The sequence below is a fragment of the Numenius arquata genome, chromosome 1 (genome assembly GCF_964106895.1).
Source record: "Numenius arquata chromosome 1, bNumArq3.hap1.1, whole genome shotgun sequence".
Taxonomy (NCBI): domain Eukaryota; kingdom Metazoa; phylum Chordata; class Aves; order Charadriiformes; family Scolopacidae; genus Numenius; species Numenius arquata.
In genome coordinates this window covers 25333668-25358372 of record NC_133576.1, presented here as the reverse complement: position 1 = coordinate 25358372, position 24705 = coordinate 25333668, and positions in this window count along the sequence as shown.

The window sequence follows — 24705 nt, the reverse complement described above, 5'->3', positions numbered from 1 at the left end:
GGTCAGTGATTTTCCCATTAATGCCTACAACAGAAACTAACTGCTGTTAGTTTCCTCAACAGAAACTGTTCTGTTGTTTTCCCAACAGAAACTAACTGCTTGCTAAGCGGAGGCTGTCCTTTGTAAGTGTCCTTACCTGCCATCGATATTTGGGCCCCTGTGTCAATGAGGAAGCTTGTAACGTCGGGATCATTAACTGTGACCATCATCTCGGGACTGGGGTCCTCAGCAGCAGGAGTAGCAGCAGCCAGCACTGCCACTGAACCGAGCCCCCATCCTAGTTTCCTTTATATTCACGCTCTCAGTTAGTGCTGATAGATTTGGGTATATCTCTAAGTTCACCCCTCTTGCATCCTCTGGCTCCCTAGTTGTTATCCTTTTAAACTGTATGGTGTCACCCCCATATCCTGACCCAGGTCTCCAAAGGCCATCATGAAAATTGGATGAGGGAAACCCAACCAGTTGCTGCAGAAGGGGAGTTCGTAGCCCACTGAACTGACTCAGAGACAGCCCCTTCTCAGAACATATTTTCCATCATCTCTTATGTTCAGTACTAACTGAGGGTGTTTCCCAATTTCCCCTTTTTGCTATTATTTTTTTGCATGGAGACAGCCTGGCTCTTTTCTATTACATTTACTTTAACGAGGCTCTCCCCTGGTTTTTATCCCGTGGTGCATGTAGTGGTAAGTCTGCTAGCTAGAGGTCCTACTTTGAAGGACCTCTTGGAAAGTAATACTGTTTAAGCCTGTTTTAATGGCTAAAGCTAAAGATTTCAACATCTCCTCAGCTCTCTTTATTGCAGGTCGGAAGTGTACAGGCTCACAAATCACCTCCCAGGGGTGCGGCTCTGTGGGAGGAGGTTGTCTGGCACCCAGGGCAATGGGTCCTGGTCCTTCTAATTCAGCTAAAACCGGTTTTCAGCAGGGCAGTTTGCAGGCTGGCTGCTGCGGCTCAGGGCCACACACTTTCCCCCCCCCCCGCCCCGGTCAGTGGGATGCATCGTGCCTCCTCAATGCAAAGCGTAAATCTGTAAGGCACTGGTCGTGTTTGGCCCCGTGGTATCCAACCATATTCCCAGACCTAATGTTCATGATGGAGCTTTAGCTGGGGCGAGGTGGAGCTGGTTGGCTCTGGCTGTGCAGGTCTGTGCTAGCCAGTCCACAGCTGTCTCCCCTGGGGTAGCTCAGTATCTCTGCCCCAGACCTCTTAACCCTTGAACTGTTGTTTTGGAGGGAGGCAGATTTTGTTCGCCGGTGGGTATGCGCTGTTGTTCAGTCTTGGTTACTGGTGCCAAGAGGGCAGCAGGCAGGGAATCATCCTCACTATCACCTGGCCCTGAGGGAGAAGGTTGTGGGTCTGCTTCTTTCCAGATAGGCCCATCCCAATCAGCATCATACATGGCAGAATCGACTTTAGCTAGGCCTACTGTAATAGCTTCCAACATCCTCCTCCTGCACTCTTCAGCTTCTGCGATGATCTGGGGCACAAGTCCTGACTTAAGCAGTCTATTTTGCATTTCTAATTGCTTATGCTTTGCTTCCCAAGTATTCTTTCTGGTTTTCTTTTCCTTGTTTTCCTTTGTCAACTGTACATTCCCCCCTTTCAATTCATCAGTCGTATCTCTTGCTGCCCTATGACAACTGCCTAGTAGCCAGCACATAGCATCTTTCCCTTTTCCCTTCTTTAACTAACAAGAAGTCCACCATCTGGCAAACTCCTGCCAAGTACGATCAGCACTCGTGCAGTGGCTCGTGACCCAGGACAAATCCCGCTTGGGATTTTGCCTTTTTCTCAAATTTTTCTCCCAGTTGTTGCTACTCACTGTCTAGTTTTCATGACACAGACAATATCTTTATACGCACATCAAACTGATTGCCTCAACAGGTATGGCAAAGCAGCTTGTGTTTGCATGTCCAGGAGAGATCCCACTTCTGATACCAGTAAAATGTCTGTTTGGATCTCTCAAATTCACAGGAAACCTCCATACAAAAAGATGATGGCTGCAGGAGACAGCAATTTTGCTGTGAACATGGCTGCATAATGGCCCTTTAGCTCTTTCTGGCCACCTACCCTGCCTACCTAGTGCTCTGGTTTTGACCTAATGGTGCTGCTCCCAGCATACACCAGGCTTTAGCATGAGCTGGGTTAGCCAAAATCTGAGCAGGAGTTGAGTGAACAGTCACAGAAAGGCCAGGGTCTCAAACAACCAAACAAAAATAAAAAAAAGAAAGGGGTTATTAATAAGATAATGTAAACCAATATGTAATTTCTCATTTAAGCTCATTTCTCCTTCACAACAAAAAGGAATCGTGATTGTGAGGCAGTATCATAGTGTAAAGAACGGAAAACACGGCTGTCTCTTTGAAAGCATCTCCTTTGCTAACTCCTGTGGATCAGCTTAGTAAGCCGTGCTTTTGATCTGTATACATCCTTCTTAACACTGGGGAGCAATACTTTTTTTCCCATAGGCTCACTGGAGAGGCAGGTGGGACATTGCTTTCCAGCAGCAGATTGGCAGAAATTTGTGCCTTCTGCTTTCTCAGGTGACTGATGCCCAGGCCTTCTCAGCGCTGGCAAGCAGATTTTCCCCCCACTGTCTACAAGAGATGCTGGAAAACCAGGGGTTTAGTGCTGGCTAATTTTTATGCCAGATTTTCTCTGGTGAGCAGATACTTGGGCGAGACTTTTGCTCAATCTGACAGGTGATCTGTAACATGGCAGAGCTGTCATTACAAGTTCAGACAACTAAGTGTTTTCTTCTAATCCCATAACACAGTGCCACTGCCTGGTATGGATGGGGTGATAAGAGTACTTCACTGCACTGTTCTCATATGCGTGTCCAGCTTGGTCTGAAGACAGTCACACGCTGTAAAATAATCACTCAACTCGTCAAGTCTCTCTTCTGTCCACAATTAAATCCCCTTTATAATTCCATTTTTTGCCATGTTGACAACAGTCTAGCTACTGCAAGTGTATGGAAATTGTAAACAAGTCGCCTGTTATTTTTCCTAGTCACCTTTCTTGTCTCTCCTTCAGTTATGAATGCCATGGAGAAGAGATCATCCTTGCTTAGTGCCTGGAAATTCCTTAGTTCTTATAGGGAGCTACAGAGAAGTTAAAAAATGATGCTAGATTCTATTTTCACTAAAAAAAACCCCAAAAACCGATGTTATAACCTGATTTGGTGTGATTATACTGTAAATAGGCCATAAACAGTCAAAGGGAAAATAACCCACAGTAGTCACACCATTGAGAGACTGTGTGGTGGTAATCACTGTTCTTCCCTGCTGTTCAAAATATTTTCCAAGTGTTCCCGAAACTGCATTGGCAGCAGAATGTGGCCCAATTCAAGAGCTTTAATGCTACTGCTAAGTAGAAATTACTTTTCTCCTAGAAATTTTCAGTGAAAGAGTTTTCCAAAAAAAAAAAGAAAAAAACCCCAAAACCATAGCTGTTCACTGCAAACGAGTCAGTCCTATGTTTTAAAAAATTTGGCCCAATTAAGGAAAATTAAGGAAAAAGTACAAATGTTGGATTTCAAAAACAGGCATTTTCTATCTGAAGATACCAAAGAATTTTTTCAGTGTTGGTTGCCGAAGTTAATAGGGAACATAACCTCCTCTTTATTCACAGGGAAAGAGGAACAGAAAATTGCCTTCAGCTCATTTTTTCCCTTTTTTCCCAAGAATTGTTACACTTTCCTTGCCACACAGAGAACCGGCATTTTAAACTGGTGTTTTAGTTTACCTTTAAGACCACAAATCTTCTCAGAGAACATGGCCACCTCTGCCTATCGTAACGCTACGAAAGAGCTCTGCCTGAGATCTGTTTCTGACCTTGATGCAGGGAGATGCTGAGCTTTCCCTGCCCTTCGTGGAAAAGGTCTTTTTCATCTGACATTCACGCTCAACACTTCCAAATATTTCCCCTTTATGACTTCTTATTCCTCAGCATTCTTTTGGGCTTAGTAATAGCTAAGGATGCTGTTATTTACTGTTACTCCATTAGTATCCAGCGGTCTTAACTAGCACCAGGACCCCATTGCGGTATGTACTGCATGCAGCACAATTCAAGATGTTCTCACCCTAAAATACTTACAAATTAAATGAACGAAACAGACCCAGGCTGGGAGAAGGAGATTGCATCTGTCAGTGTATTGGAGACCCAGAAACTGAGCCCAGCATCATACACAAATACTGCAGCAGAGGAAGTCTGTGGAAAATTTCAAAAGATTCATCGCACTAACAAAGTCATTCTCCCTGAGCAATCACTCATCTCTAGGTGGCACAATTAAATACTCACTGGCCTCCAGAGAGCACAAGCTCTCTAAATGGGTGATTAAGGTGTTTGCCTGAGAGGGGCTGACATATGTTTCAGGCCTTTTTCCAGAGAATGTGCGATGAAAGAGTTAAGCGTTCATCAGTGCAGGTTTTTCCCCTCCCCAGTCACTGTTCCTGACTGGTAATCTCTGAAGTTGTGCTTCATCTTTCTGGTCCAAAGAATACTTAAATAATCAATTATATAGCTTGATGTGGGTATATCAGGGTATAGCTGATGTGGGACTCTCACTCCAGAGTAACCACAAGCAAAGGAAAAGAGCCTGCCGCTCCCTTGGATACAGATCAGGTTCTCTTGGTGAGTTAAAGTGCTATTTCCCACCTTCTGACGTGGCCTGGACACTGAGCTACTGTGCTGAAAAAAAAGCCACTCTATGCTTTTTGTCACCTGTTTCTTACGGGCTATGTCTTGTCTGTGTGGGTAATGGTTGGTGTAATAACCAAAAGTAAAGTTTAGCCCAGGCTAGAAAGAAGTGCTTCGTTGTCGTTTCATGTTTATGACTAATCCAGCATAATTGCAGACTGCTGCCAGAAGTGGTGGTCCCATCTCCCTCACCTTGCCTTCCCCAGCCTCCAGGCAGCACACTGACACCACATTGCTTATGCCAGATCTAGCAATGACCTGAGTATGGGGCTTGTCAGATCAACTTGTTGATTTGACAGAAAATTAATCCTTTTTTAGCAATGGGGGCACTTCCTAACCCTTAGTGACTACCCTGTGGCCACTCACATTGCTATCTCCCATATAAAAGAGCCAGCAGGACTCTAACTCAGTAGGAATCCTCAAATATACCAGGGTAAAAATCCCACCTTAAGACTGGAGCGGACCCAGTCCTTGGTTTTTCTGATTTATTTTCTGAAGAGATTCCCCATTCATTGTGGTGGTGTCAGGACAGTTACATAAGGAAGCCAGGTACCTAACCAAGACCTGCAGGATCGGTAGGCAGGCGAGTCCCTAAACGCTAGATATGCTTTTAGGCACAGGCACTGAATTTTACAGTCCCTAGATCATCTTTTGGATCTGGGTCACACTGTGATGGTGCAGGTGGTTTCAAATATAAATGCAGGCCATCACATGGATGGAGCATACATTCCTGACAAAACTGGCAGCTTTACCTATGTCCTTCTGTTTGAGAAATGATTCATAAACAATCAGATTGGTTCTGGCTCTGTGTAGCAGATTGCACTCGAGCATGTGGCAGCCTTCTAGCCGAAAGCTAGGCTATATCATCCACTGAAAGTACAAGCCTTCTTTAGCATTTAACACTTCCTTAGCATTTAACAGCGAAACTCAGAAAAGCGCTGGCTTTATTTTTTTCTTTGTCCTGCTCACTCTCCTAAGGCTCAAAAGATTGCAAATGCCTCTGCAGTATGAAAGCTTCAAATCCAATGTAGACTGGCTATTATTCCCTTCAGCCGTGCGCATGGCAGCAGATGGGATGAGTGCCCGCCATGTAGATCATTTAAAACCCATGTTTAGTATTAATTCTGTCACTTTTTAACAAGACTTCTAGTTTGGAAAGTAGCCAGCTGACAACACAGTGCAATGCAATACCCTGTACCTCTGTCGGACTTACACGAGATAAGAGATCATCTTGTAAGATCAGGGTGCTTGCTGGAATGGGAAGGGCATCGTGATTTTAGGTGAGACTAGACAACTGGCAGAAGAATCTGCTCTGAGGGAAATGTCTTGCCAAGTTTTCTGCAGGCGGTGACAGGATTAGAAAGATACTGCATATGGCACATAACAGTGGACACATGAAGAGTATTCCTAGTCCCTTATTCTACCACACGGACTCAGTTGCACACTCTAAAAACCATGGTCCTTGCACAAAGGAACAGAATAAAATAGTTTGGCTTAAATCTATTCCTGCTTGTAAAAGCAACTTAAATATTTTTTTCTGCTGCTTTTATCTTTGTGGAAATTTTCCTGGGTGACTCCTCCGTCATCAGTTTGGCCCTGACAGGTGAAAATCATAAACTCTTCTAATGTCGCAAGCTCTAGGAACGTGTCCTTGGTAACTTCCTATCTTGGCTGGGGGCAACGTGGAGTTACAGAACCCCAACCAGAGTGCACTGGTACATTAACTTTTCCTGCCCTCTTCTGTGCAATTATTTTGGGAAAAGCTACAAATCTAGGCCAGAGAAACTAGATTCATAACATCTACTGTTTACGCCTCTCACTCAGGTTCTTTCCCTGCAGCGGGAACTGACATACTGTCAAAGGTGACAGCACTATGCCAGTTTATTTCACCAGAAGACCTGGCCTTTTCTTTCCTCCCATCTCCTGAGCTCGGCTGCTCCCATTATATGAATGCTGGCTCACTCCTGTCCTTAATAAAATCTCCATGCTCCATATGCTCCCTCAGCCTCACTTTGATTAGTGCTCCCAGAGTCTTCCTCACCGCTGACGTCGGGTGCATGCACAGCTCTGTAATTTCCTGACAGCCTTTTTCAAACACTGGCTTTTAATCAGGCGCTATTTTACCAGCACTTCCTTCTCTCGCAGAGCGCCTTTGAAGCCAGGCCGCTGATAGTGGTGGGGTTCCTTCTCCGCTACCCTTTCTTGTTGTTTCCATACAGGATTCTAGGACAGAATTTCGTAGTTTTTTGGATGCTTTATTTTTTTTTTTTTGGCTGTGTCGTGATCCTAATTTCCTTCAGGATTTCTTCTTCCTCTCCTGGGAAATTTGTCTCTGTTTCTGGCATCTGTCCTTCCTAACCCTTCCCACATTTTTTTTTTTCCCCTTCCAAAGACAGGGGAAAAGAATCCATTTAATATTTTTCTGTAGTAACGTCTATCTCATCTGTCAATAAATTACCCTTTGCCATCTCTGGGAGACCCCTTTGTCTCCCTTCACTGACCTTATTCTGTACCTTGCCTGTTTTTTTTTAAGGGAGGATGCAATATCCCTGGGCTGTCATTCCATGAAGAACAGCTGTCATTCCTCCCATAGTGTATGCGTATGTGTTTGAGGAGGGAGGGGAAAGAGAGGGGGGAATTAGGGAAGGACAGGGAGCTGCTATTGGGAAATATTCACAGTGGTGAATGTTTTATTTTCATTCACGACATTAAGCTGCAATTTTGTCTTTTTCTTCCGGTGGTGTTAGACATTCGTTTTTGGATTAACAGAAATCTAACACTCACATATCTGAAATATAACTACAGGAATATTTATTAAACACATTTTTTAAGTCATTATGTATGCATTTTATAAATTTCTAATTTCTTCACAGTCTGCAACTGTGAATGCTATCTCACTGTCAGAGCTGCAGCCTGATACTATGGAGTTGCATTCAGAAAGCGTATCTATGGCTAAAAAAATATATGAGTTTTCCATATATTTTCAGTGTTACAAACTGATAATGCTCACTGAGAGGGTTAAAAAGCATGCCATAGTCCTGCATGCAACTAGGTTGCTGTGCAGACCTGCATGAGGAAGAGACAGACCCATGAATCCACCAATTCCTGCCCTGCCCTTACTCCTCCTTGTGCTGTTTGAAGCACTGCAGACTCTCAGAGAAGTCATCACGGAGCATTCCCTGTGTATCCTGTGGTCCAAGGGCTGCTTTGTGCTGGTCACACACAGCACAGGCACAAGTTCCTTTCTTCCTGCCCCTGCTCCCTCACACGACTTCACCACAAATTAAGACAGTTTGGAAAAGCAAATTCTTGCTTTGATCAAATTTTACCAAGAAGTAAAAGAACTAAAAGAAATCAACCGAAGATGCTCTCACCTCTGTAGCATCTGGTAATTTTTAATTACCACTTTTTAATGCATCTATTCTCACAATATGGACGTGAAATAAGGAAATGCAGTTATTATCTATGAAGCAGGTGTGCATTAGAGACACACCAAAATGACCTGAAGGTACAAGACACAGCACATGCAGGGGTCCTCATTCTCCAAGTATCTGAGTCAAAAACCTGGTGGAACACACCATGACTCTTGTTTGATCTGCTCTTGGGGTTTCCTTTGTTTGGAAACCAGTGACAGGCACCACGCGTGTGTCACAGGCCAAATCCAGGCTGGGAGAAACCCAGGGCACCCCTCTGGACCTGTGTGCTCAGAGGCGTTCCAAGGCCCCAGATTAGCCAACGTTAGATAGAGGCTTGAAGAGCTCATGCCAAATCTAAAAGGATGTCTAAGTGAGACGTACGTATCAAACCTGTCACTTCCTTGTCCTGTGCTAGTAGGACATCAGCAGAACATCTTTTCTCTTAAAAGCACTATACTAGTTATTTTACAACTGCTTTATGACTGATGTGTGCTCTGGCCCTTTCTCTCTCATCTGACGGCTCTGACTCACAGTCTCTGCTGGATTTAGTAACCCATCTCTACAGCCAGAGGTAATAAATTCTTTAGCCACCACAGCAAAATACATTTATATGATCTTGAATTTAATCACTTATTTCTGCAGTCCTCAGTCCAAGATATCAGAGTAAAGTGGTATCAGTTGAATTCAGATTTACACTAGTGCATCAGGCTACGAGCTGAAACAGTTAGCAGTGGACACACCATTGATTCAGCCACCTCTTCTTTGGGATAACTACTTCCAGCACCTTAGTAATGCAGGCAGCTGAAGATGGTAATATCTCAAACTTCTCCAGGGCCTAGCAATCAGAGCCCTTACTTCCCTGGGATGTAAGATCATGGTGCTGGAAAGAGTCTCGTGCCTTCAGGGACTGAGGCTCTGTCTGCATACTGGTAACACCAACGCTGCTCCAGTGCCAGGAACAAAGCTGGGAATCTCATGAAGAATGGCTCCTGGCTACCACCACCTTCAGGACTATCCCATGTAATTATTCAGGTCTTTTGTAAAAAGACACCTGTGGCAACTGGCAGAGTATCTGCACAAACATTACCAGCCTTGAGGCTGAGAAACTGTTAAATAGCCTTAGCAATAGAATATTAAAACCTTGATTATGAATGAGCGTGGGTGGAATAATTGTCTGCTCAGAAAGAGGCGCTTTTTTTTGATTCTATTCCTATAGTTGAATCCTTATCTCCTGGATAAATAAAAACAAACCTCCCCAGTTATTATTGTTCTTGTTCACCTTTTGACTCTTGATTAGATTTACCGCAGATACATCCCTTTGGCAATGAAAGTGGAACAACACATTTCTGATGCACTCCAGTGGAATTCTCACCCCTGCTCCACCTCAGACTGTCAAGCTCCTCGTTTTCTCAATGACTGTTAATTACTCGTCCTTCTAGCTCATGTCTGAGATACACCTTTCCAAGTGATCGCTCCCTCTGATCAACAGACTGTTCTGTATCACTTTGAATCTTTATTTTATTTTTTAATCCTCAGTACTTGGAGCCAAACCTGATACCTTTCTGAAGAGAGAAACTCATGGTGATAGCTGCCTCACTCGGGCTGCTTCTCCTTTCTATATTTTTCAGTGTTTTCCCAGATGAGGCCCCAGGATTATTGCAAACCAGTCCCAGGAAGAAATGCTGCTCAATTAGGCGAAAAGAAACTCGAAGGAAAAAAGGAGTAGAGCCAGCAAATTGCTTGAGATAACAATCTCCCCCCACCCGAGTGTCTCTGTAACTAAGAGGATTAGCTGAACTTTCTGTGTCACACCAAAACTGACAATAAGCAACAGTGACTTCCCCCCGCTGGCACTTGTACCTTCACATGTTTCATTTTCTTGCCCATACTACTGCCTTGCCCCTTGCTGATTGTATGACAAACTTGGGGATGAACATGATGGCTCTTTCCTTTCCTTTAAGATTTATGACTCAAAGCCAAACAAAACCCAACTCTAGTTATTACATGCTCTGTTTCCTCCTAACAACAACTCACTTTTAACAGTATAAGCTAACCAAGGAAACATGGAAATATGGTCTACTTGATCTCACCTGATCTATCTGCTGTTTGCCAGAGACGCAAACAGCAGCCTCAGGTCTGCTACCACAGGAGCAGGCATAAAGATGTCCCTTGGGAGCAGGATCAAATCGGCAGAATATATAAAGCAGAAATCCCATCAAAATTCAACGTGACTGAGGCTCCATGTAGATACAGCACTGCCAGCAAGGAGCTGGATGTTTATTTCAGGTAAAAATTTATCTTTGTGTGGTAGGAGGACTACCCACAGTATTTTTGCAGTGAAGGGAAATGAACTTTGGTAAAGCACTCTGTCGCTGATTACAGTATCAGCCGCATGTTTCTCTGACAACGATGTACACATGGTGAAAAGAGTATGTCTTGTGGTTGAGGATGATCAAACGTCAAAAAATTCCAGCTTTTATAGTCAACCAATTCCTTTTTGCTGAGCTGTGTAGACCACCACTTTAAACCAGGAGAACAACTCCTTTCCATGAGCCTGCCACAGAACTTGTACGAAGAGAGGAAGTTTGTTTTAAAAGACAAGACAAAGTGATGACGAAAGGAAGAGTATTCTCCCATTGACACTTGCTCCCTCCCCTTCTCTGCCCTGAGTTTTCACAGAAGACCACAGCAGAAGGTGATGAAAATATGAAAGGCGAATGTCTCTAATACCTGAAGAGCCGCACACAGGCACACTGACCAAGTAAGCAGCTGTGCCACACTAAGGAAGGAAATGGAAAGGAAGAGGAGGCAGGAGAAGGAGAACTATTTTCACATTGATGTAGACAACCAACACTTAAAAAAGCAATGTTGTGATAAAACAAATTGGGATGTGGGACTTGGGTGATTGCCACCAGGGTAGGGATTGAGGGGAGATGCTGACAGCAAAATCTCCAAGAAGTTTTGGGGTTGGGTCATAAAATGCATGGGACTTGCCAGTCTTTGTAAAGCATTTTACTGAAATAGGCATCTGTGCTGCATACCCTCTCATTGCTACACAACTCCCTGAGCCTAAATTAAATCACTATGGCATTTCTGCCATGTTAAACGGTGCGAGCAGGTACTCTCAGGCCACATAAATTCAGCAAAGTAGTGGTTTGGGGGTCCCTGTACAGCTTTATTTGCGATCAAAGGGCACGGTGTTGTGGGGGAGAAATACCTCCAGACAGATTTAGACTTTTACTCCAAAAATCTGTTCAGACTGAGGCATTGTAAAAAATGCCCAGTGTATTGCCATGGGGTAAGACTGCCTTGTCACTCTATAGCAACCCCTGTCTCGCCTATATGGAGCAGCAGTTATAGTTCAAAGAGATCTAGGTCCATTCTCTTTCCCCATTTACATGAAATGGGACTAGAGCGGAGCGTGGCAGCCTTTTAACAGTGCCCCACAGCACTGCAAGAGTTCAGCCTAGAGAGTGAAGGACACCGTGTCCAATTGAAATTACAGAGGAATTTGGGGTAGGCAGAATGTAATTACACAATTGGAATTTAAACTGTGAAATTAAAAGGAAATATTCAAGGATGAAGGGGCAGAGAGAATCCCTAATCTCCAGCCAGGCTAGGCTGTGTGCCAGAAAAGTCCCTTTCTGAAGAGGGAATAAGCAAAAAGCCTGTCCTCGAAGAAAGGGAGGTAGAGAATAAAGACAATGTTTTCAAAAGCACCCTAACTCCAGCTGTGTGTTTGTTTCACAGGCTATGTCTATTCTACAGAAAACCTTGCGGTTGCTAAAAGGTGTCAGATGTGTCCCTCTTGGCCCCCTCTTCACTGAGGTCAAAAACAATTTGGTTCTTCATGTAAGCAGCACCAATGCATTCCCAAGGTCTACAGCAGAAAGTGTGCTGTACATCTGGTTGAGAAAAGGAGTTTAGCCCTCTTTTTCATATCGGTGCAAAACTGTGTTTGCCCTTTATATGGGGTCTGCCAGACTGCGGCCACTCTTGCTGTAATATCTGAGCATTTCCCAGGTCTTAGCTAATAATCTTCAGAACAATAAATATTATGTATTTTTAAGGGTTCCCTGGTAGTAAGGGGAGGCAGAGAAAACCACTGAAAACAGATATGCGGCAGTTTTGAGTGGCAACTTGAATCAGGCTATTGCAAATCCCGGTCCCCAAGTGATCTGAGTCAAGTTGTAGGACACCATTGTTGTCCCCCTCGGAGTAGAGAGACAGGTAAAGACAGAGCCAGCCTTGTGGATCTCTGCGAGAGGAATGACAACGAGCTGAACAGCGTCTTTCAATCAAGGCACAATAGACAGAATTGGGGGCTCCTCTTCTTGGGCTGCCCAGCCACACAAGCAACTAAAGACAAGTTAGTTAATTTCTCTGCCTTAGTTTACTATTGCTAAAAAAGCATAGTAATAATTTAATGAATCTTCTAAGTTGGTGATTTGTAAGGGGTAATTGATTAAAATTGGAAGGTGCTCAGATGCTGTATTGATGGCAACCATTGAAATGTGTACAAAAAATTGAGCTAGAAAAAGTGCACCCAAAGCAGCAGAGTGAGAAATAGATTGAAAAACCCACCTGAAAAGATAAGTGTCCTCTTAGTGATTACCTCTCCCTTTCCTGAGGATGTGTCAGGGTTCTAAATTACAGGGTTTTTTAAAATATGAAAATGAAAACCACGTTTCTTTTTGTCTGTGCTCCCTTTCTTATCTCCAAAAAAAGCAGTCAGCTGCACCTGGGAGGGGCAGAGTATTATAAGATGGTACAACTTTCCTGCTACCATTTCATTAGCTGGGAGATTCACAGGGTCGGCGACAACTCTCAGAAATAAGAGATTCAGGGTCATCCTTTCTCCAATACGGAGACAACAAAAGAGGGACAGAAACAGAGCTAGAAAGCAATGTGGTCAACGCAGCCAGGGGAGTGTGCAGGGGAAAATAACAGCCTATATATGCAATGGGCAGTCTCCATTTCTCTTCTGCTGTTCGTGCTCAGCACTCACAAGGTGCATAGGAAGGAGCTCTGAAGAGGAGGCAGAGCATAATGCTGGAAAGAGAGATTACTGGTGGGACTCAAGCCTCAGGGCCAAGGGTGGACGTGTCTCCTCCATGCTTGAGAACTGGAGGAGGGCGGGAAGCAACGCAGGAGAGAAAGGAAAAATAGCTGAACTGTACAGCTTCAGAGCACCTACGACCAGGTCCATGTACCACTAATATCTCTGCTGTGACACTGGAGTAGCTATGCATGGTCTTTATATTGCTTTTCTTCACTTCTTGATCAAGGAGCTACTAAGCCTTTTTTTCCCTTGTTCTTTGCCTGCCATCTCTCTAAATTGCAAGCTTTTTGAGACATGGACTGTCTTTTGCTGTTCATAACTGTAGCACGTTAAAAAAATGAGACTGTAACCTCTGTAACTATTACAGAGGCTGTAACAGAGAGACTGCCAGTCTCTCTGTAAGGGTGTGTACTGCACATGAAAAATGGTAAACAGAGAGAGATATAAAGGTAATTTAATTAAAGGTGAGACAATCTGAGCAGTCTGAAAGTAAAAGGAATGGAGAGGTTTTGGGGAGGTGTGCACAAAAGCGTTAAGAATGCGTTAAGAAGCAAAGAACGGCTGTTTTGAGGCAGAAGCCTCTGTTGCAGTACCTGGAGGACAAAAGGGAAAGCTGAAACAAACACGACTCTAGAAACAGGGCCTCCTTGAGGAGAGAAATGTGATGGGAAGAGAACATGATAGAGGGAAGGGACATTGCGTGAGAAAAGCAGCATCTGGGATTCACATCTGAGCGGCACAGTGGAATTGGAGCAGAGCAGATAAGTTTGCTCTTAATTTCTCTACACACTAGAGCTGCGTGAGGAAAAGGAGAATTTCCTTCCCAATGTGCTTTTTGCTTAAATATTGCCATTTGTGTTTCTTTTGCTCCCTGCCTCCCCACCTTAAAAAAAAAAAAAAAGATTTCTGAAACACTACTCAATTAATTCTAGCAGGAGATAGGAAATTCAGAAGGTAATATAGCCATCACAGAAAATTTGGGGTTACAAGCACAAGTAGAGCAGGCCAAGGAGGTCTAGGAATTGGAAGGTATCTGGATCAAAATCAAAACAACAGATATACAGGACCCTGCAGATACACTGCAGAGCTTCAAAAAATCCTGAAATACTATTTCTTCCCTTTACAGGTAGTGTTGAACACTGTGTTCAAAATTGTTGTTTTTCACTGCCAGAAAATATTTTTAAAGCAAAACCCCTGCGAGAGGTGATTCTACGAAGCTGACAAGTCCAGTCAGAGAAGAGAAACACAGAGTCCTGCAAGGCACTTGCTGCTTTGGGCTGTTTCAGCAGAGGATGTAAGCGCTTTCTTAACCACCACTGTGAGCCCAGCCTCACTGACTGCAGCCAAACAACTCAGTTTCCCACTTAAGTCTTTTTGTGACATGAATCTAGAGTGCTCAGCTTCTTGTACGACTAAGCTTCGTATCATCTTTGTGTCCAATTATCTCAAATTTCAAGTATTTCCAGCAAGTTGCTCACGAGTAAGACACCAGTGTGGCAAGTAACATCAAATAATAAGTTTGCAGAAATCACAAGCTGTTCACAGACAACTCACAACTGAAATAGAGGTAAAATTTGTCTGATAAATTATTCACCACTAATGATTTGGCCAGCTTTCCTGTATATATAGCCACAGGGATGTATGACACCTTGGGGAAGGCACCAGATAGAGAAGCATTCAAAGTAAACTAGAGAAGAGGGTGCAGACATAGGTCCAGAGCAGTCTTTAAAGAGAGAGGGAGAGCAGCGATGTGGCCAAACAGAATTAAGTTCTCTTCATAGTCAGTCAATTAGAAAACACAGAGCAGGTTAGTAACTACCAGGAAAAAAACTAGTAACTGTTTGTTTTCAGACAGCTTTTCTTCAGCAGCTGTGGGCTCCACCTAACTGTGCAGAAGCTGAGCAAGAGCAAAGGCTAAATCAGGTGTGGTAATGGGAGCAAATTTTCCCCAGCGAGAAGCTGCTACTATCAGGGAGGATGTTACTAGGAAGTAGCATGCAGGACTGAGAAGAGTGTATGGGTGAGATGGGAAGATACGGGAGAGAATATTCAGCGTAGGCAGGATTAGAGCTGTGCAGAGTCTTAATCTAGGCAGCCCTTTCTCTACACCTTTATCTGTCATGGTGCAGCCAGCGTGTGCTGCAGTGCTGGTATAACCTGGCCATAAAACTGGATTAACTGGCCCGTGAGGATCATGGCTGAACAGAAGAGGAGCACGACAACATGCCTTTGTTTACATGTTCACTTCTGTGAGTGAAACACATCTTCACAAGACAAAGTGCTTAATTACTGTTATGGAACATCATCAAATGAATGCGCGAGAGTAGAATTAGTGTTAGGGGAAGGCTTTTGCTCTTTCATAGCACAGTCCATTTCCACTAATGTTTACTGCAGCATCAAGAGGTTATTTTGTAGTACAGAAAAAAAATCCCATTACCAGGGGAACTTATTTTTAAATAAAAATGTCAACATTACCTTTCTGATGCAGCCACTGGAGAGAAACCCTGCTGTCTCCCTCCCTCAGCCTCTCCTTTCTGGCTCTTCCCTACCAAGCAAGAAAAATCCAGTGACGGCCTCCTATACGACTCATAATTTCTTCAGCAACAGCACGCAAGAACAGATCCTTGCCAGTTTGTCTTATTCCACAAGGTTTTGAGCCCCAGAAGAAAACCAGTTTTGGACTCTGACCCATTGAAGGTAGTGACTCTTGGAAAATGTTAAGGCTGAGTCCTTAATGAATGCCATTCTATACCACCTTGTGTTTCTTCTTTTTATGGATGTACATTACAAAGCTCAGGGATAATGTGTATTTATGCAATATTAACAACGTAAGCAGTTTTTATTTTTACTGTCAAATCTGTCAGGAATCAGCAAAGTTTTGCCACTGCCACTCTGCCTGTTTAGCTGACTGCTAAATTGTCCTGATTTGGAAGTTTTTAATCCAAAGCTAGCTTTGTTGGTCCCCCTAGTCTCTTAATACTTACTCTACCCCCTTTTAATGAGGGAGGCATGAAGCCCGACTCCCTCTTCCTTTGGGGTTAGTAAAATTTGATGTGGGACGTGGGAGAAAATAAAGTATTTGTTTGAGAAAGACACCCCAGGAGCATTGTACTCCCCAGAACGAGGGGCACGTAACAGTGGGTTTCTTAAAGAGAGGAGAATCGCTGCCTTGTGATTGCTCTTTTCTGAGGGAAATCCAGACCACCACTCACGCGCCCTCCTCCACGCACAACCGCAGGTTCTGTTATTTCATTTCCTCTGTATGCAATTCCTTTTTATTCATAGGGGATTAATTTCGCTTGGAGCTCGGGGAGTACCTGCCGTGCAGACGCCGTTAACGCTGGCGATTTTCGCACCACCGCTTGCGGATACAGCTCTTTCCGAGACGCCCTTTCAGCCTAACGCTTGTGTTTGAAGACGCCGTCGTCGAGCCGCCTCTCTTTTACCCCTACGGTTAACTCTTTGCGCCGCTCCCCGGCGGCCGAACAGTTAACGCAGGCCCCACGAGGCCTCCGCCGGCAGGGGCCCCTCCCTGCCGCTCGTGCCTGCCCCACCGCCGTTAACCCGCCGCGGCCTTCGCTCCGCGATGCCGCCCCTGCCGCCGCAGGGCGCCTCAGCCAGCGGCGGGCGGCCTCGGCACGGCGGAGTGGGGGAGGCCTAGGACACCCCGCGTCCCCCCCGCCCCCCCTTTTCCCCCGGGCTGTGGCGCGGGGCGGGGGGGGGAAGCGCCGCCGCCCGTCCCGCTCCGTTCCCCCCACCCGACAGCCCCAGTGCGCAGGCGCCCGCGCCCCCTCCCCCCCAGCGCTGCGGGGTGTTGGGGGGGGGGGGGGGCAACTGGACCGTTGGGCGCGCGCGGCGGTTTACACGTTAACGAGCCCCCGGCCGGAGGTGAAGAGGCGGCGGGGGCGCGCCTGCGCGGTGCCGCGCAAAACCTGCCCGGGGGAGGCGATGGGGGGGAGAGAGCGAACGAGTCTTCTCGCTCTGCGCATGCGCGGCGGCGCACCTCACGCTGGCCGGGAAAGCGGGCGGGGGGGTTTGCGCAGGCGCAGAGCGGGGCCGCGGCGCGGTGGGTTGGCGGCTGCGCAGTAGGGCGGCGGCGGTTGGTGGGGGGGAGGTGGTGCGCGGCGGGGGGAGGGGAGGAGGAGAAGAAGGAGGGGGAGGAGGGAGGGGGGGGGCCGGGAGCGAGGGAGGGTTTATCGGGCGGCCGATTTTGGTTAAAATATTCAAAATGGCGGACGGAGGAGCAGCGAGTCAAGATGAGAGTTCGGCGGCGGCGGTGGCGGCAGCGGCAGGTAATCATTACTGCATTTTACATATTCATATTCATACTCGCACACGCGGCCCCCCCGCCGCCCGCCCGCCCCGCTTAGCATAATTTATTAGTACTCAGGATTATTATAATTAACGGCACAGGAGGGAGCGGGGGGGGGGGGAAAGAAGGAAAGCAGCCTCCCCGTGCGGGAGACACACACACACACACACACACGCTCCCTCCCTCGCCCGCTCCCTCACACGGAGCCGCACTCGCACCCGCCCGCACGCCGGGGCACCGGCGCCGGGGCAGGCAGTGGGGCGATGGGGGGCGGCGGCGCGGGTGGCGGCAGCGGCGCAACGGCGAGGCGGTGGGGTCGGGGTGGGGAGTCGGTGAATGGGGGGGAGAGGAGGGGAAGCTTGGGGGGCAGGCATCCCCGCCACCCAAAAGCGGTTGGAGGTGGCTAGCCGCCACCCGGCCCGCACGCCCACAATAAAAGCCGCTTTACATATTCATGGCGGGGGGGGGGGGGGGGGGGAGTGAGGGGGGGATGATGCTGGAGCCGTCCCGGCGGGGGCCGCGGCGGCGGGGGGGTGTGTGTGTGAGCGGTCCCCCGAGTGGGGCAAGGTCCCCCCGCCGGCGGCAGCAGGACGGGGGTGCCGGCCCGCGGTGGGGCCGGCTGAAGGGAGAAAGACTGTTTCCTCGTCTCGTCTCGTCTCGTCTCTCATTGCCCCCCCGCCCTCCCCCGCATCCCCCCCATCCCCCCCAGCCAGGGTTATTTCCCCAGAGCCTGGGGCCTGCAGGCGTGGGGTGGATGGGTGCGGATGGCCGCGGGGAGGGGTGGGACGAGAGCGTGGTTTGGCTTTTTATTTAAAGCTCTCCCCCCTTTCTTCACCCCCCCTCTCCCCTCCCCTCCCCCCAGTAAAGGGCAGGTTCAATGGGGGGTGACTCGGGGGGTGTGCGGGCAGAGTTTCTCCGTGCCCCTCTCCGACAGGCGGGGCCGCCTGTTTGCACCCCCGAAGGCAGGATTTGCCCCGGCGGTGTTTATCCTCCTGCTCCCGGGGGTAGAGGGGTGCTGCGGCCCCCGGGTGCTAGGCACCGGCCCCGCGTCCCCTCGCCCGGGGTGCCGGGGCTGGGGCGGGCGGTGGTGCCGGCAGCCCCTGTGGGCTGGCGCTGGGGTGCGGGTCCCGTCCCTCTCCCTTGCTTGCTCGCTCGCTCTCTCTCCCTCTCCTTCTCATTTGAATAATGTCTAATTCGGGGAGGTTTATATTATTGAAATGGCCGCCTGGCTTTCCCCGCCTCTCATGTTTAGTAATTCAGACCTTTAATAACAGCCACTCAGAGCCCAACGCCGTGTTTATATTTTACATTCGCCCCATGTGCTTTTGTGGTTCAATATGATTCTTCTTTCTCGCTCTCTCGCTTTTTTTAAATTTTCTTGGCAACCCACAGGGCCCCGAGATCAAACCCAGGCTGTGTGAGGAGAGGAGGGGGGAGAGCTAGGCCCTGGCTCCTCTGGCAGGAGCCTAGGCCTCACTCTCTGCTGCTTGATTTATTTACTAATAACCAAAATGACCCCCCCCATCTCCACTCCACCCCTGCCAGCAAAAACAAAACCCTCCTGGGGCTTGAGCAGCATCAGATCTGCTCATAGATTCTCAAACACTCATGTCTTTTAAATAAGGAGCTTATTTTTAATTTATAGCAACTCAAGACTGTAAAGCTGTTCCTTTCATATCTGCTTTTCAGAGGCTTGGGCACTTTTGGTCCCTTTGTCCTTGATTCTTTTCCTTAAAGGAGAGTTGCTTCTAATTTACGTTTCCTGGCACTGAGAGAGCTATAGAAGACACACTCAAAATCTGAACAGCTTTCCTCCTCCCTCTGAACACAAACAGAATTGAATACATTGAAGATAATCTTATTCACCTTCTTTTTGCTTAGTTTGGATGCAGTTTAACAGTGCAGTGTGTCAGATGCTTTTGTCGCTGCTTGTATCTTTGACTGTTCTGGGTTTTTTTTTTTTCTTTCATTTATATCTGGCTTTCAAGACAGAAGATACTAGGAGGCAGTACAGGTCTAGAAAGGAAGATAAGTTTTCTGTGATTGTGTCATAAGAACACCAATTGAAAATTGAAATTAATCCTCTTAAATTGTCTGGAGTAATTCAGTTTTAAACCAGATATTAGTCTAGTTAGAAAGAAAACAAATGGACTACTTTATTTATTTACTGCTTCTTTCTAATAAAAAAAAAAAATTATGCAGGGATGGGTTTCAGATAAAACTGTGTAGGTTTTAATTAGTGACCATTGTTTTCACCCTGTGGAGAAGAAGGACCTAACAGCAGGGTACTTCAAAGTAATAGTGCCAGATTAGCATGTAAACATCGTTGAAACATGACTAGGAAGACAGTTCACATACAAATGCAGAGGGCGTATTTTATAGTTTGGTTCTAAATTTAATTTGTCACAAAATACTACGCTGCAGCTAATGAAAAGCATTTTGATTTAAAAAATAACGACTCGGGTTATTTACCCTTTTTCTTCACCCTTGGTGAAGACAGGCCTTGAATACTAGAAGAAGGAAATCTGTAGAAGCGGTAATGAGACTGTTCAGGTGACTGACTGTTTCACAGACCAACAGCACAAGGCTGGCTGGACAAAAAGCAGTAATATGATTTCATGCCTTAAATAGCATATGTTTTTGCACTCGCTTCACAAGATGTGGTCAAGCCGATGATGTCATTGGCCAGAGGACAAGGTGCCGTTAATTTGATTTATTGACCTGGGGTGAGGTGTAGCACTGAAACCTTCTCATAGGGAAACCATTTATCTGAGGACAATTTCCTTTATAGCAGCAATTTAACCACTGCTGAGACTGTAGATATTTTATCCAGCATGATAAAAATGTACATTGCATCTTGCAAACAAAATTTCTTTGTCACTGACGTTTTAGTAATTTTTATAGAATGGAATACTGGACAGTGGCCTTGTGCAGTTTTATGGCCAAGCTGGGGTTTATAACTCTGAATTCAGGTATTTACATGCCAAAACACAGATGCATGTCTCTCAAACATATATTTGTGTGTCTGTGTTATAGCTTAAAATTTCACTGGAACATGATGTGGATAGCAATGTGCCTTCACCAGTGAAACCCACAGGCAGCATGTTTGTGGGAAGCCCCTTTTCCCAAACCCTGGCGTCATCTTCACTTGTCAGAAGATGCTGAGACTAGTGCATGGGTATTATTCCTCAATCTTGAGTAAGGGCTTTTATGCTAGTTTGTCACTGATGGGTGTCAGATTTTAAGCTGCTTCTTGGACCTTCTCTATCAGTGGTGGGTGGGAAGTAAAAGAAGCTTTTTTTTCTTGCCTTTGAACTACCTGCCTGTGGTGAGGCTGGAGGGTTGTACTTCCTAATTCTTACCACGCGAATAGGTTCTCCTATTTTGGCTGTCCTTTCAGCTTTTATTTTATTAGGGACAGAAGGAAGAAGGCTTGCCCTCCCCATGAAATAGCCTGATTACCTCTGCTCAGTTATCAATGTGGCTCTGCCTTTTTCCTCTTTTTTTTTTTTTTTCCTCTCCTTTTTTTTCATTTTCAAAACTGGCCAAAATTTACCGGTCTGGCAGCTGGTTGGAAAATAAGCTAAGCTGTGTCAGTGCCATGCTGCTGCATGTGGAGGAGAATTGGGAAGGTATGTGTCAGTATGGTGAGAAGCTAGGGCTTACTCCTCACTTCCTAGAAGGAACAGGGAAAACTCTGAGCTTCCCAGAGGAAAAAAAATCACAGGTTTGTTGTCACTAACAGTTTCTCAAAGATTAGCCTGCAGTAATAATTCAAGCAAATAAATGTTAATACTGACTTCCTCATGCTGAATGTGGATAGCTTCTGAGTGCTTGTCTTAGCAAGTAGTGGTGATGATGTCTGGAATTGCCTCATTTGACAGAATCAGTGAGGTAGCCTTCAACTCAGTCTGTCTGTTAAACCTGGGAAGCACCAACACGATCTGTGTTAGGAGTCTCTTATGCGGTGTGAAGAATTGTTGTTCCTACTTCTGCTTGATCAAAATAATACATTCTCCAGAGAAGTGAGATTTTGAACACCATTGTCAAATATTATTTCTCAAATTTCAAGTGGTAAATCCCATATTTAGAGGGCCACATTTTTTTCTTTTCTGTATGTTTAGACGAGTGAGAAAGCAAGGAGTTTTGGGGTGAATGTTTTTTTGTCCATGCTGTCCAGAATGTTTTTGTTTGATTGATCTGTCATTTGGCTTCTTTCTGTTAAATAGCATTCATCTGCTTCATAGACATGTTGGTTTTCTCTCCTTGTTCTTTGACAAATTTGCGTTCGTTTTTTGTAGCATGCAATAAGTTTTCATTTGCTTTCCTCAAATTTTGTCTCCTGTGTAGTTCAAGACTTCAAAACAGAATACAGTGTTGTTAATAAGCAGATCTAGTCAGTTAATTTTCTTACCTTTTTTTCCCAGCATTGTTTTCTATTCCAGTCAAACTGTTGTTGCCCATAGAACAATAATCTTGATTCTGATATTTTATACTGCTGACAATTAGGCAGCCTCTGCAACTTGTACTTACAGCTTCATTATTTTTATCTTGAGAGAATCAGTGGCAGTCCTGGCAACTGACTGTCTTTTATGACACACATATTTTCAGTCTCTGTGACAAAGCTGTTGTTAAAAGGAGGTGTTGAACAAAATTAAGTATGACTTGAGTGTCCCGAATGTGATATGCTTGGTTTGGGTGCTTAAGCTAGTATGTGGATGAGAGACCGTCTCATGTTGCTGGATAGACTTACAGTGCTGGCTGTTTACTACTGCAGAGATTTGCTTCTGTGTTGACAAATTTTCCCACCCCTTTTCCTATTGTGCTACATTGTTATACAGAGCAAGTTAAGCAGGGGATTTGTTGGACTGATTGCGGGAGATAAATTTAAGGAATGATATTGGTCTTGGTTAGTGAGTATTAAGTAGTTGCTTGTATTTTTCTTGAAACTGTTTGACAATTGCTGATCTGAGAAAGAACATGTACATAGATGTATTTTCCTTTCTATAGTTCTTTGCATTAAATTTCTTGAATTGTGTGAATAGACCCTCGTGCTGTTTCATGTGCACTTATTTTTCTTTGTAGAAAAGGAAATAATTACTTAAGATCTCAGTATTATTCCTTTCCCTAATTTCTTATTTCACAACTGGCTGGGAAATATCCACGTTTGTTAGCATAAATTATATATAATATAAATATATATAATATAAATTATGACCTCTGTAGTGCATTACAAAGTCTTTGCAAAAGGAGGTTTTTTTTTAGACTGCTGATGGCTAATTGAATTAGTTTAGGGTTAATAAACAACACAGTTGAGTGATGAAGTGTTGGTTTGGTATAGAGGATTTACTGGGTTCCAGTCCTGAGTTGGTGACCAGTTTTGCTTGCTCTGCTGTTCTGGGCTAAATCTGTGTAATAGGAATTACAGAGTGCATTTTCACACAGGTGTTGCTGGGGGAATAATTAGCTAATGTTTTGTAGTATTTCTGAAGGTAAGAATATTGTGATTGTTCTGCTTTTACATGTAATCATCCCAGCTTGTGCCCAGGTTAAACTTTGCTTAGGATGTTTCAGTGCTGGTACTGTTCCTGTACTCTTGTCAGTGATGAAGGCCTCCTGTTGTAAAGGCAGATTACTGTCAGTTCTAACTACAATGTGATGTAGATCTGCTGTAGGGTATGCAGTTCAATGACAGTTTAAATCAGCTTGAGCCTGTCCTCATCTCCCTGTGTGTTCCTGCTCCCTTCTCTGCACTGGTGCAGATGCTTGCCTGATTCCTTTGCTGAGCTAGTTCAGGGAATTAAATTGGCAGAAAACAAGCCTTGCCAAAAATAATGAATAGTTTTTTTGTTGGTTTAGCTCTCTGAACTGGCTTACAATGAGATTAGACAAATAGCAGTACCAATCAAGGAAGGGAACAAGAAGCACGCATGTTGACCCAAGTCTTCTCATAATTTCATTCTCTCTGATGGCTTTCCTGTTGGCATAAATGGGGAGTCATGCTCTCGGCCATGTGATCCTACCACTTACTTGGCACCAGTCCTAGCCCTTACTGATTTCCAGGATGCTGTAGCTTAACTTGCTAACCTGGTGCAAAACTAGCCCCAGATAATTTTAGATCTTTGGTTTGTGAGTTGAAATTGGCTCAATAAAGGCCTTCAAGTGCAAGAGAAAGGGTAGAACCATGTGAGTGAAAGTGGTGGAAGGGGAAAGAAGGAAGAGAAAGGAAGCTTCCTCTTGCCAAAAGCAGCAGCAAGCATTCTGGTTAGCTTAGTGGTATTACTTAGCTTTGCTTTTAGATTGGCATAAACCACTGTGAAACTGCAGTTGATTGAGTTGATGAACTGCAGTTCATCTAAAATGGTACTGGCCCAAGGGAAGTGATGGAAATGTATAGCCATGGGCACTATGCTGGACCTCCTATTCTAGCAGCAGGCTAAGCATAGACACTGAAGCCAGTGGTGAAACTGCACCTAAGAAAGAGAGTAACTTAGAAGTCAATAGATGCTGAAAATTCGGTGTGATTTGTGCTGACATAGGTATGATTGCATCAATGGTAGCCATGGCAGAAACTCTTAAATAAAAATTGTGGATGAGACCTTTAAGTGGCTCCCATTATTTTAGTGCTGCTTACAGTGAGACACCTCTCTAAAAAGGGCTGTGGCTTAAAAGGACATATTGGCAAAAGTACTTCGGAAATTACAGACACTGTTACTTCTGCTAAATTTTGGACTGATAGCCCTGTAAAGCAACCTTTAAAAAAAGAAACCACAAAAAACCCAAGCATAACTGCTTCAGCCATTTATCAGAATCACTCTGAGTCAGATTCATCTTTTCTATAAATTGTGATATTGTGACAAGGAACCTTTTGCTCATAATTCCTTTTATTTTTTTCTTCCCAGAAATCAGATTTGGCTGTATAGAAATGAAGTAGCATATATAGCATGTTTGACACTGTATGACAGGGCACGAAGTTTTAGAAAATGAAGATATGAACAGCTAAGTTGCTAAAATAGTAAATGCAGTTGAAGACTTAAAATAAGTGTAGCAAAGCCTGTTGAATCAGGCTGGAGATGTAGCTTGCTTCTTTTTTCCCCTTCTTTTCTTTAAGAGCTGTTAGGAAGCCACCATCCTTTTTGCAGTGAGCTCCTTCACTATTTGTTCTCTTTGTCCTTTCGATGATGCAGTTTTATTTGAAATATACCATGTGACTT